Source organism: Bos taurus, chromosome 12 (assembly GCF_002263795.3).
Source record: "Bos taurus isolate L1 Dominette 01449 registration number 42190680 breed Hereford chromosome 12, ARS-UCD2.0, whole genome shotgun sequence".
Classification (NCBI taxonomy): Eukaryota; Metazoa; Chordata; class Mammalia; order Artiodactyla; family Bovidae; genus Bos; species Bos taurus.
The window spans coordinates 14,740,950-14,754,502 of NC_037339.1; the positions used below are offsets into that span (position 1 = coordinate 14,740,950).

Below are 13,553 nucleotides of genomic sequence, written 5' to 3' on the forward strand. Positions count from 1 at the left end.
CTGAAAAAAGTCAACTAAGTGTAGGCTTAGAGATATAAGCCTCACTCGAGCCAAAGTACAGTCATCAGTCATTAGAGATACACTAACATGTACATACTGAACATAATGAAATTTGAATATAAAAATATGGGGAAAATGCACACAACACAGACATATCTACAATTAATCATTTTTAAGTTATCATATAATTACTAATATGAAGGTTGCTTTTTCAGCAATTTTACTTTCTAGTTCCTTCAGACAGCTTCTAATGTACCCACACAAATACCCTGAAGTACATGGGGAAAATAGAGGGCAGCCAGGCGATGTGGTACATGATGAAAGATCCTAGAAACCTGCCGGGGCTCTATTTAGGAATATATAAATCTAGACTAAAGTTAACATGGCAGAAGAGAAAGGAAAATAAATGATTCCCACCGAACTCCAGGATGCCAACATAAATACCTTTGAATTTTCAAACTGCCATTGCTACTAAGTTTGTAAATGAGCTAATACTTTTCCAAGAATTTTCATCAGTTTTTTTTGGTGGGGGAGGAGAAGGTATAATCTAGAATATAAAAATCAGTATTTTCAACTCTAAAGCAGAGAGAGAGAGACTTTACAGCATGAACCCTCAGGGTTTCAACACAAAGGTATAAAGACAAATGAAACAGAAACACAGGCTAAGACTTGGCTAGTGGATGAATAAGGCATTCTACAGCTGATGAATGTTTCATTACAATTACCCGATACCTTTCCTCCTTTTACTTAAATACTGATCCATTACAAAACCTAGTTTTACAGATTCTTGAGTATATTTATGTTTTTATTTGGACTAGAAATACTTAGAACACTTAAACATTAAAAATTATTTCAAATAAATTCATGACAAAATTAGGAGACATTAACTGAATCCATCTTAGGAGCATATTAACATAAAAAGATAGAAATTTACTCTTTTACTCTGTCAAATATGCAAGATAATATACCTAGGTTTGACTATAAAATGATGATTAGTTTATGTGAATTTGAGATCCAGGGTTACATGGCACTTCAACTAGTTCTTTCGCTGTTGCTTCAAGACCCTTATTAAATCACAGAAAAAAAAGCTACTTTATCACCAAATGGAATGAAATATTTTAATCTGAGGCAAATAATTTTACTTTCTTGGGGTATTTAGACATGTTTCCATTTACTGATGAAAATTCCATTTTTCTTATCCTGGAGCCAGAAAGAATTAAGCCCACACTTAATGGATTTTTTTCCCTTTTTCCCATCAGACCAAACATTACTCTGTGTTTTACCTGCAGTCTAGTCTTAGAGCTTCTTAAGTTCCTGTTAAAAGTCTCAAATTATAATGTTTACTATTTCTTTAAAACCACATAAATAAAACTACTACATGATACACCTTCACATATTTAAGCCTGAAACATCATCACCCCAATTTACAATCAACATATAAGACCAACAGCAAATATTAGCCCTGGCCATCTCTTCAGTTCAGTACTCAAAAACACTGTTGAATGTATGTTGGAAAAGCCAAATGCATACATAAAAAATGCCAGGATGGAATCTAAAATTATATGTAACCAACCAAGCTCTACTCTGGGGTGTTTTCACTTAGAAGGTTGTCTCTGTTGCATGCTAATTGTTGTCTAAAATGATTCTTAGTTGCTGTTGCTACTCTTTAAAACACCAAAGTTTATGTCTTAAGAGTTTTAGTGTTCAGTGGTTCACAAGTTCATCATCTTTGTATGATTTTGTTTAAAATCTATTTTTTTTTAAAGTACATAGTTGGTTTACTTTCCAAACCATGTAATTAAACAAGGAAACCATATACTTTGGTGCTAAACCATCCCAGAAAAACTCTGTGACCTCACACTATGACTGTTGAAACTCCCCTGGCACAAGTTTAAAGAACCTTGTTTCAAAAAAAAAAAAAAAAGTAGCTGTTATTGGACAACTAGATCTTTCAATAAATTTAAATTTAATTCCATAAGTAATTTACTGAATGCCTACTAAGTATAAGGTACCTTAATAGTTTCCATGGGGGCATTCCAAATAAGAATAAGACATCCTCGACCCTTAGGGAGCTGATGGAATAGGAAAACTCTTTTGGAAACACGTAATAATAGAAAATATCTATATGGTACTAGGCCGTGTTTTAAACATGTATTAAGTTGCTTATTAATCACATCAGCCCTGTGAGCCAGGTACTATGACTGCTCCCAATTTACAGATGAGAAAAATGAAGCTCAGAGTGTTAGGTAATCAGCTCAAGGTGTAGAACTAGTAAGAGGTGGAACTGGGCTGAGAATGCAGGCAATGCAGCTCGAGTCCATTCTTTTAACCACTCTGCCCATGATGACTCAAAAAAATAATAATTAAGACAGGTTGTGGGTGAGTGGTAATTTTTTTAAAAGTTCAAGACACACATATATGGGTTGAGCTTCCAAAAGATCACATCCAAATGGGTAGAACTCAAAATATGGTCCCAGGACACATAAGCCTCAGGGGAAGAGTAGAATGGGAATTCTTGGTAAAAAGGATGCATATGAATAAGCATATGCGTTGATGCTTTTTAATTGTGGTGCTGGAGAAGGCTCTTGAGAGTCTCTTGGACAGCAAGATCAAACCAGTCAATCCTAAAGGAAATCAACCCTGAATAGTCAATGGAAAGACTGATGCTGAAGCTCTCATACTTTGGCCACCTGATGCAAAGAACTGACTCACTGGAAAAGACCCTGATGCTGCTGAAGGAAAGAGAAGAAAGGAGCGACAGAGGATGAAATGGTTGGATATCATCACTGACTCAATGGACATGAAGTTGAGCAAACTCCGGGAGACAGTGAAGGACAGGGAAGCCTGCAGTGCTGCAGTCCATGTGGTTGCAGAGAGTCGGACACGACTTAGTGATTGAACAACAATGAATGAGCAAGGGGTTATGTCAAGGTGATATTTTAAAAGTATGAGTGAGTAGTCAGCTAGAAGAAAACAAGAGGAAGCCACTAAAGATGTCTGAACTGGGTATTGGGAGGGGGTGTTTCAGTGAGATTAATCCTATAACTGGGAAGGAGGTGGGGAGGCTTGGAGGCTGGGTAGTCAGTAAGGCACCTCCCACATAGTCCAAAAAAGTTAATAACAGCCAAGAGGGTTGTTAATAGCAGTGATAATACGGGGATGATAATAGCAGTGGGAAAAAAAAAGAATAAAAAGCATGATGTTACAGAATAAGAAATTCCAAAACCAGATAACACAGAGTGTCCATTATGAACCAGGCACTGGGGATTCAGGAGCAAGCTCAAGGGAGGCAGGAAAAAGTGGAGTCAAGGTGACTAAGCTTTGGAGTCTAGCTGATGGGAACTCCAGGGTGATGGTTAATAGAAGCTCCAAGCTCAGGAGAAGGAACACATACAGGATACAAGGCAATTGGTCAGCAACACAGGACAGGGCAATGGGAAAGAGATCAAAGTTAAAGACAAGGATTTGGAGTCATCTGCAGTATTTAGAGTTTAAGAACTGTCACAGATGTTCCAGGAGTAAGTTGACAGAAAGGAACAGAACTAAGGACAAAGCTTTTATATATCTCTACATAGCTTATGGGAGGGGAGGTAAATAGCCAAGAAATGAGATTTTAAAAGTAAGGAGTAAACCAGAGAAGTGCAGTGTCAAAATAACAAAGATTCAAAAGAATTGGAAGACCAAGTTTAGATAAGTCCAAAAAGGCAAGGAATCAGAGGAATATTGTACTGAAGAACTAAGCATCTGAAGTCCTTTCAAAATTTTACGAAGTAAATATCTCACATAGGGACAGGGGATTAAGAGGCACAAACTACTATGTATAAAATAAACTACCAGGATATATTGTACAACACAGGGAATATACTCAATATTTTACAGCAACTATAAATGGAACATAAGCTTAAAAAATGTGAATCACTATATTGTACACCTGAAGCTTATATAATATTACACAACTATACTTCAAAAAAAAGTAAAAATATATTAGTTTTTAAAGCCTACAAGGTCTAATCAGGTGTGTATTGATGTTATTGGGCTTCCCTGGTGGCTCACTGGTAAATAATCTGCCTGCCAACACAGGACACACAGGTTCGATGCCTGAGTTGGGAAGATCCCCTGGAGGAGGAAATGGCAACCCACTCCAGTATTCTTGCCTGAAGAATCCCATGGACAGAGGAGCCTAGCGGGCTACAGTCCATGGAGTCGCACAGGGTTGGACACGACAGAGCGACTAAACAACAGCAATTGATGTTAACCCCCTAAAGCCAACATAAGAAACTTAAAAGCTCACACAATACTATAGAACTTAACTGCTCACACTAGAGACAACAGTATGCTGAAAACAGATAAAGCCACAGTGTAAACAACACATAGCTTCTTGTCATGTCAATCTCCCTCAGTGTTTGCTAATCTGAAATATGGTTTCATATAACAAAGCTGTAGTATGGAGTGCAATTGAATATTCACAAGACTTCACAGAAATTTCACACTTGCCTCAAGTTCCTTCAAGTTTCTTTCTCCAATTCTCCCATTTGTCTTCATTCTCCCCAGTCCTGACCTTTGTTTTCAAAGAGCCTTATAACTGAGTAGAATAAATGCTTAACATAGGGGAAGGTATGCTGCTGCTGCTGCTAAGTCGCTTCAGTCATGTCCAACTCTGTGCGACCCCAGAGACGGCAGCCCACCAGGCTCCCCCGTCCCTGGGATTCTCCAGACAAGAATACTGGAGTGGGTTGCCATTTCCTTCTTCAATGCATGAAAGTGAAAAGTGAAAGTGAAAAGTGAAAGTGAAGTCGCTCAGTCGTGTCCAACTCCTAGCGACCCCATGGACTGCAGCCTACCAGGCTCCTCCATCCATGGGATTTTCCAGGCCAGAGTACTGGAGTGGGGTGCCATTGCCTTCTCCGATAAAAGCACATAAGAGGGGCCTTTTCCCAGTCTTATGGAATTAGAAGCAAATACACAGAGGAATTTCATGACCTTTTATCTGAGACATCAAGATAATAAATGCCCAAAATGTGCATAAAACTTAAATTTCATCCATACTCTGAAGTTATAACGGATTTGGAAGGAATTAAACTAAAAGCATGATGTTGACAAAACATTGCTTGCAGTTAGGAGAAAGGGACAAATGTTTTTAGTATTACTAATGACTATAAGTCCTACGTCCTGTTCTTCACGTATAAAATAGGCACGTGAATTATCTTTCTGAATTCACTAACTCCTACATAATTAAAGTTCATTTAACCTCACTGGGATATTCAAAGATAGCTGATAGCGAACTTCTGAGATTCACAGGCAAACTATATTTAGCCCAGGGTTAGTTAGCTTGATTAAAGTATGATACTGATCAACCCATTGCTCTGATGTTTATAACACGTCCTGATAAGCCTCACTTTTCCATGGACTAAACCTGGCAAGTTATCTTCACATGGTCACATTGTGGACTTAGTTTTAAAGAGAGAGAGATTGAAAGAAGGGAAGTATATCAGGGTAAGACTGCCACCTGGACTATACATCCCACATCCCAACACAATCTCCCTGCTTCTACTCTTCTTCTAGAATCCATTTTTTCCCACCCAGTAGCCAGTATGATCTTTTATAAAACACACACAGACTATGCTGCTCACTCCACTCCAGCTTCACTTAGACTCCTTCAGCAGAATTCTACTCACAGTGCAACAGGAACCTAACTCCTATAGGGCCCACAGTATCTGGCCCCTGCATCTCACACCAATGTCCTTGGGCTCCTCACACCCAGCCACCAAGCTGCCCTTCTGTCTGCTGAGAACATCAAGTTCCTTCCCCATCTGAGCCTTTGTATTTCCTGTACCTTTTGCTAAAGCACAGAGAAAGAGAGACACACAGCCCAAAGTGTCTAACTGAAAAGAACAAACTATAGAATTATCTCAGGAGATTCCATGTGATAAGCAGAAACTGGCAGATTGAGCATCAGTCTAACCAGAACAGAGTAAGTTTAGGGAAAATTGAAATTCATGTTAATCAGCCATATTCATTGAATGATGGACTCTAAATTACTAGTAGTAACCAAGACTCAATATAAACTAGAAATCTCAGCTTCTGTACCTAGACAGTGTGCTTCCACACCCAGAAAAGTCAACAAATCTCCACAACATTTTGATAAAAACAGTAACCAAAAGGATGGTTCACTAACAATAAGAGTGCTACAGGCAACACCAGTGAGATTTTTAAGCCAACATTACTATGCTAGCAGAGCAATCAAAATGACCAAGAGGGCAGGATGACAGTGATTCTCAATATAAGTGTACTCAGTGCTACTCAATTGAATACTTAAAAATGGTTAAGATAGTCAATTTTATATAATGTGTAGTAATGTAATTATGTAAGGTATGTAATATGTGATGAAATACTACAATTTCAAAGGGGGTTGGTCACGAGTAGGAAAGTATCAAATACATCTTAAAGGCTAAAAAGTCTGGAACTCCTTTCTCTGAGAAGTTATAAAAGCTAAGAAGGTTATGATCTATTAAATAACAATAAATCAAGTAAAAATATGCAATTGCTCACTGAATTAATTACCAGAACTAAAAGGGAGAAAAAAGAAGATAAATGAAAAAAAGAGATGTAACTGTACTTCTAACATGTTTATCTTCATTAGCCAAAGTTCACATTAAAACATATCAAATTAGAAAATTAACAAAAAAATTAAAACAAGAGTTATCTGTGCAAGGGGAATGAGTATGCTCATTTGTTGCTAGTCAAAAGTATAGTAGAGGCTCTTTGGGCTCCAACAATCTAAAAACTCAACCCAGAATTACACTGTCTGACTACTATGCTTCCTTCTGGTCAGGGATAAATCAACTGTTTATACACAAATATACATGTGTGCACATGTGTCTATATGCTTACACACATACATGTGTATTAATATAAGTAGATCCAGACCGTATGCAAAACACACAGCTTTTAGTCTTTAGAGGCAACAACTGAAATGGAAGCAAATTTTCAAAACTTAATTCATCCTATGCCATGGCCCCTTAAACAGTGTGTACTGATCCACAGGCATTACATTAAAAAAAAAATATCAAGAGCAATGGTTGCATCATTACAGAAAAAAAAATTATTCCCTACTCACTAAAATGTCAAGTAAAAATTGGAGAAAATGAACAGTGAGCATAAATTAGAAAATTTTTCAGAAGACTTGATTATCCCTTATAATTTCTAAGACATGAACAGAAAACAAGCACTGAATTTCACACTGAAAATGTGCAGAACATTAAAATCTTAAATGTGCAGGCTCTATCAGAACCTCAGCATATTCTCCATCCTAATGCTGTTGTTTTCTTTAAAAGTCTACCAGTTAAATCAATCTCAAGAATATGTTAGCACCTTCAAAAATAATTTTGACAAAAAATGAAGTTAAATATCCCAAAGAAAGGGATTCCCAGGTAGTTCAGTGGTAAAGAATCTGCCGGCAATGCAGGAGACAAGGGTTTGATCCCTGGGTAGGGAAGATCTCCTGGAAGACAAAACGGCAACCCACTCCAGTACTCCTGCCTGGGAAATCCATGGACAGATGAGTCTGATGGGCATCTGTTCATGGGTTCATGGGGTCACAAAGAGTCGGACACAACTCAGCATCCCAAAAGAAAACAAATATCCTCCTTCAAAGTGGAGGTAAACAAATTATATGTTAACTCACACAAATTTTCTCATCCCGTCCCAAGGACAAAGTTAAAAACAGATTGCTTATTTAATTCACGGACAGTCCTAATTATAATGTCTAACTATCAACATATCATGGACATAGTATTATTACTTTCATCAAACTTTGCTTTAATGTTTATCTAAGACTGTACAATGGTCTAATTAGAAAGATTTCAATCACCTTGGAAATGAAAAGCTAAGGTGATGGGAATAATCATGGACTGTCAAATAAGGCCAAAATTTATTTTAATGGACATGCAAATTATCTGAGTTTTAAAGGACTATGAGAGAGAAAATCCCAATTTTTAAAACCATACTTTAAACCAGTAAACTCCAGAAGAGAGTATAAATGATGATCTACTTGGTGCAGGAAGAAAAAAGTTTTTCATTTTAGAAGTCAGACATTGAGCTGTGCTGATATTTCACATATAGATTGACACTGGTGACCCCAGTCTATCCTTTGGTTAGATGGTCTCATCAACTAGTGTTCAAGTTGTGTTCCCGTTAAGGTTTCCTCAGTTGTATTAATAGTCCCACAAAGGTATCGGAATTTTCAGTAGCACTTTTACTTGATCACTTTCAATGTTTTAAATTTTACTGCAGTTTATGGGCATTTGATTAAGTGAGTTATATTAAGTAAGTAATCCACACCAAATTAAGAAATGGCTTTAAAATATTCCTGCAAAGGAATATAGGACTAGGATGATAACAAATAACATGTGCATGCATGCTAAGTCACTTCAGTCGTGTCCAGCTCTGTGACCCAGTGGACTGTAGCCCGCCCGGCTCCTCGGTCCATGGGATTCTCCAGGCAAGAATACTAGAGCGGGGCTGTGCCCTCCTCCAGGGCATCTTCCCAACCCAGGAACTGAACCCCACATCTCTTACATCTCTGGCATTGGCAGGTGTATTCTTTACCACCTGCACCACCTGTGAAGCACAAACAGGTAAATAAAAGGAAAATGGCAGAGCTGAATAACTAAGCACAAACATCATATTAACCACAACAGTTGACAAATGCATCATGCTAATCAGATCTGCAAAAAAAGAACCCCAAAAAACTATTCATTTGAAATACAGATTTCTGTCCCTTACCAAATAATCAGTCCTAAATATATATTGTGCTTAGATAATTAATGAGAATATGAAGCCATCACTGTTCATAAGACATCTAAAATTTTAAAAATCCAGAACCAAGACAAATACCTGTATTTTTTCAAGGTATGTTCAAAGCCATGCAATACTCAATCCAGTTGGCTCACCATTTTACAACACTCACTAAATATCCCTAACAAATACTTATGTTACATTAGGAAAATACTTTGCTCTATGGCAAAACTGACTGAATTTTAAAAATAAAAGTCTAGTGACAAATTAAAATGCAATCCTCAATCAATAAATATTGTCAGAAGGGTTATAAGAAAGATTGCATAATGTCTGAAGGAAGAAGCACTGGTGCAAACGATGTAGTCCAAAAAGGTCGGACAGAAGATAAAAAGAAGACACATTTCTTACATGGCTCAGCCTGTGGTGTTTGCTAGATTCTGTTTCCAAAATAAAACACTGTGTTTGTGTATATGATGAATTAAAGAAAAATTTTACTGGCGAAGATGTAATCTCAACCGCAAATTTCTTCTTTTATAATTGCAACTTCCGACGGAGCAGCTGCTTTAGCTAGAAAAGGGATGTGCAGATAAATCAGAGACATCAACTCATGTGAAAATCAATGAGTCATCCAGTCACAGGCAAGTTATTGCAGCAAAGAAGTTGAAATTATAAGTTTGCACTAAATGCTCCAGGATATCAACGTCGTTAATTCCATTAAAAAAAATTCATTTAAAGTAGAAAGATCATTTGTTGTTGTTGTTTAGTCAGTAAGTCGTGTCTGACTCCTTTGCAAGCCCATGGACTGTAGCCCGCCAGGCTCCTCTGTCCATGGGATTTCCCAGACAAAAAATACTGGAGTGGGTTGCCGTTTCCTACTTGAGGGGTTTCTTCCCAACCCAAGGACCAAACCCACATCTCCTGCATTGGCAGGCAGATTCTTTACCACTGAGCCACCAGTGAAGCCCAGAAGAATCATAAGGGTATTTTCAATGAGACAGAGAACAGAAAAAAAAAATTCCTTTTTCCTCTATTTGGCTTGCTAGCTATCTATTGTGAAGAACTTAGAAGAACTGTTTAACTTAAAAGATGGGCTGTGGATTTTTCTTTTATGAAAAGAAAAACATTCACAATTGCTGAGCTTTCCTGTGATGACAAGAGATTAATAAGCCACCAAGCAGAAATCTTCAGTACAAACACACTGAACCTGTACCTTTGATGTGAAAACGTTTCAACAGTTCATGAGAGAATGATTGCTTTCCAGGAATAACTTCTATGGGAATTTTAAAGATGGATGTCTCAAAACAGCTCTATCATTGTGTGATTGGTACTAAAAATGTTGAGAGAGATAATTTTTTAAAACCTCTCACTTAAAAGCTTGGAACCATAATGTTTAACCACTTTCAAAACCTTCCAGAAGAACATCAGGTTTCTAATCAATTTCTTAAAATGATGGAAATTAAAATCCATTCCATCAGGTACAAGGTCAGACTACTAGGAACCAGCCAAGTGTCACCAAAACCTCTGCATAACTGCTGGATGATATTAAAATCCTAGTATCATGATTTAGGAATTACTGTCAATTCAATCGATCTATCTCTGTGAACCATCTCTGACAGCCATTTTGTATGTGTCAAAATAATGACCATCGAATCTGATTCATATTGCTGTCAAAGTAACCAAGATTTTTAAAAAATTATGAAGCATGTAATAGATGGATGTTCTGAAACATCCTCACCATTTTGTGATTTGTACTGAAACGTTCAGAGCGATCTTAAAAATCTCTCATATCTGCACATTGAAAATATGTACTTAAATTAAGGCTGAAAGAAAAGAGCTTAAAAAGAACTTTTGATTTATAGAGGTGAAGAATAAAACTCTAATTTATATGACAAATTTCATCCCCCTTTTCCTATCTTAGAAGCCAAACCCAGATAGAAAATATAGGCCAAAAGTATAGCCAAAAAATAGTATCCAATTTTTCACTGAGAAATTATGAAACAGAATTTACATATAAATATCTCCATTCCTAGTGGAGTTTTCATGTCACAACAATTCATTATATTTCCCAAGAATGTAAGAGGTGTTAAATCCTTTAGGATAAGTATAGTATCCCGACTTATTTAGTAGATTGAGAAATATCATCTAAATATGAGAATACTGATACAGGCCTATTAGAAACTCTATGATAGGGAGATAAATATATTTAAACAAAGGTTTCAGAATTTGGAGTACTTAATTAGAAAAGATACACAAAATGTATCTTCAAATAGTCCTACATCCACCACCAACACAAACAGTTCAGAGAACAAAGATGACTGCTAGGAGATGATTATTGGTTTGTTTTTGTCTTTAATGCTCTGAACTGTGCCACTAAAATATCAAAGCTCTGGTTCACGCACAAAGTTGGAACAAAGCTGCTCATTTTTAAAACCCTGATAGCCGTCACAGGATTGTTTTTAATGACTTTTTAAAAGACAATGTTGAAAATACGAGAGTTCATTATTAAGTCTCATTTTCCATTAATAAAAGGCTTTATATTTAGAAAAGTAGAATGTCCCAACTTAGAAACAGTAATACTTAAAATATTTTAATTTACTCATGAAAAAATGACTAGGTCCTTATTATTAAAACTAGAAATTTTAGAAACCATTTAATAAGCTACTTTATACAGATATATTTTAATTAATATGATAGTAGTAACTGATTTTCGGAGAAGGCAATGGCACCCCACTCCAGTACTCTTGCCTGGAAAATCCCATGAATGGAGGAGCATGGTAGGCCGCAGTCCATGGGGTCGCTAAGAATCAGACATGACTGAGCGACTTCACTTTTTTTTACTTTCACGCACTGGAAAAGAAAATGGCAACCCACTCCAGTGTCCTTGCCTGGAGAATCCCAGGGACAGGGGAACCTGGTCGGCTGCCGTCTATGGGGTCGCACAGACTCGGACACGACTGAAGCGACTTAGCAGCAGCAGCCGCAGCAATAACTGATTTTAACTCTTAAATATGAAGATTATTCTATGCTTTCAAAGAACTACTGTAAACAATTTTGAAAATAAAGAAATGCACTTCCATTCTTAGCAAAGAAATGTGTTTATAAATTTTTAAGATGCCAGTGTTGGTGTTAGTCGTTGAGTCACGTCAGACTCTGTGACCTCATGGACTGTAGCCCTTCAGGCTCCTCTGTCCATGGAATTCTCCAGGCAAGAATACTGGAGGGGGTAGCCATTCCCTTCTCCAGGGGATCTTCCTGACCTAGGAATTGAACCCAGGTCTCCAGCATTGTAGGCAGATTCTTTACCATCTGAGCCACCAGGGAAGCTGAGAGGTAATTAGTTCCCTATTATTTCAGACATATACACTTTCTTGTAAGTACTTCAGTAAGAAAAAAAAAAAAGTTCTGTACTTTGCTGTACTTTTTGCTCTACAAAAGAACATCTTACTACCAACTTGATGTTAAAGGAATAAATTGTTGTCCTGCAACGTACTTTGGCACCACTCAATTTTCAGAAAATAAAAATGTATGCTAAGCTCACGACACAAAGCTGTTCTTAACACCGTTAGGCAATTCAAGAAAGAAAAACAAAAGGAATATAATGTACATTATTTCAAAACAATGACTCACAGTTAATGAGTATTTCAAGTGATTGCAAAAGCCTGAAGTGATTAGTTTATTCCAACTACCAAATGCCAGGCTACCAGGAGTGCTGATTATTCAGCATCAAGCAAAACAAGGCCCCCAAAATTACAAAAAGTTTTTTTGGATAGATTTTTAAATTTAAAACTTTAAGTTTTTTAGATTTTTAAATTTAAACTCCTTTGAGAATTAATACAATGTTAAATGACAAACTGAATTTTTTCCATTATAAGTTTCTCTAATACAAAGCACAAATTGAGTTGACAAAAATTAAGTCTGTTATAGAAATTATCCTCTTGGACCCCCTAATAGAACGACCCTCTTGGACCCCCTAATAGAACGGTGCAGAGAACCTCATGAACTAAGGAACAGAGATAGAAATGCTGACAGTTGGTACCTTCCTATAAGAAACAAAAGTATGAGAGAAGAAAGGGTAAATTAATGAAATGAAGACCTAGACAAAGACTCATTTCACATCACCCTACAGTTAAAAAGTAATTCTTGCTCTTGAACTCAAATTATGACTAAGTACCCCTTCCCAGAGATGACCACAAGGCAGCATCATTTGGGAGTTCAGGAAACCTGCCCTTAAAAGACAAATCAAACCCAGCTTGAATATTTTATTTCCAAAGTTAGAAACAAATCTAATTTCTCTGTTTCGGAAGGCCTGAAGAATGGAACTATGATTAAGTGCCAATTATTTTCGTATAGTATCAAGAATCTAGAAATAAACTAGAATATTTTTCTTAAATAACATTCTTTTATTATCTAAGAAAGGCAGGGGGCTGGGAGAAAATGTAATAGTTCAAGCTAATTTTATAGAAAATTCTTTTAATAACATTATTGTGAGCTTATCTTTCATTATTTTCCTTCCTTTTTTAAACTTTTTATTCCTTAGTGAAAGAAAGATAGCATCCCAAGATCTGATGAACCAAAGGGTATAAGCCAGTTACTGGGCTAAGTACCCACAAATGGTAAGCAAAACCAAACATAATCCTTGGTCTCTTAGGGGTTTTTAGCTGGAGGGAGAGGTGGAACACAGAAATGTAAGACTGTGACCACTGATACGATATGAACATGGCATTATGAGAGCAAAGAGGATGGTGATCTAACCTGGT

At 36.8% G+C, this 13,553-nt stretch overlaps 1 protein-coding gene across 6 annotated transcripts in view; it reads right to left on the bottom strand.

Annotated features, from left to right (window-relative positions):
* The window catches only part of TSC22D1 (TSC22 domain family member 1), a 123,428-nt gene that overhangs the window by 62,787 nt on the left and 47,088 nt on the right, over nucleotides 1–13,553 (bottom strand). For 3 of the 6 annotated variants that reach the window (XM_010810695.4, XM_010810690.4, XM_010810691.4), the window contains one exon: nucleotides 1–13,553. This exon is cut by the window's left edge and continues 14,865 nt beyond it; it is cut by the window's right edge. The exons of the other annotated variants lie outside the window; for them this stretch is intronic. The gene's annotated coding sequence lies outside the window, so the exon portion shown is untranslated. 6 annotated transcript variants of the gene reach the window in all.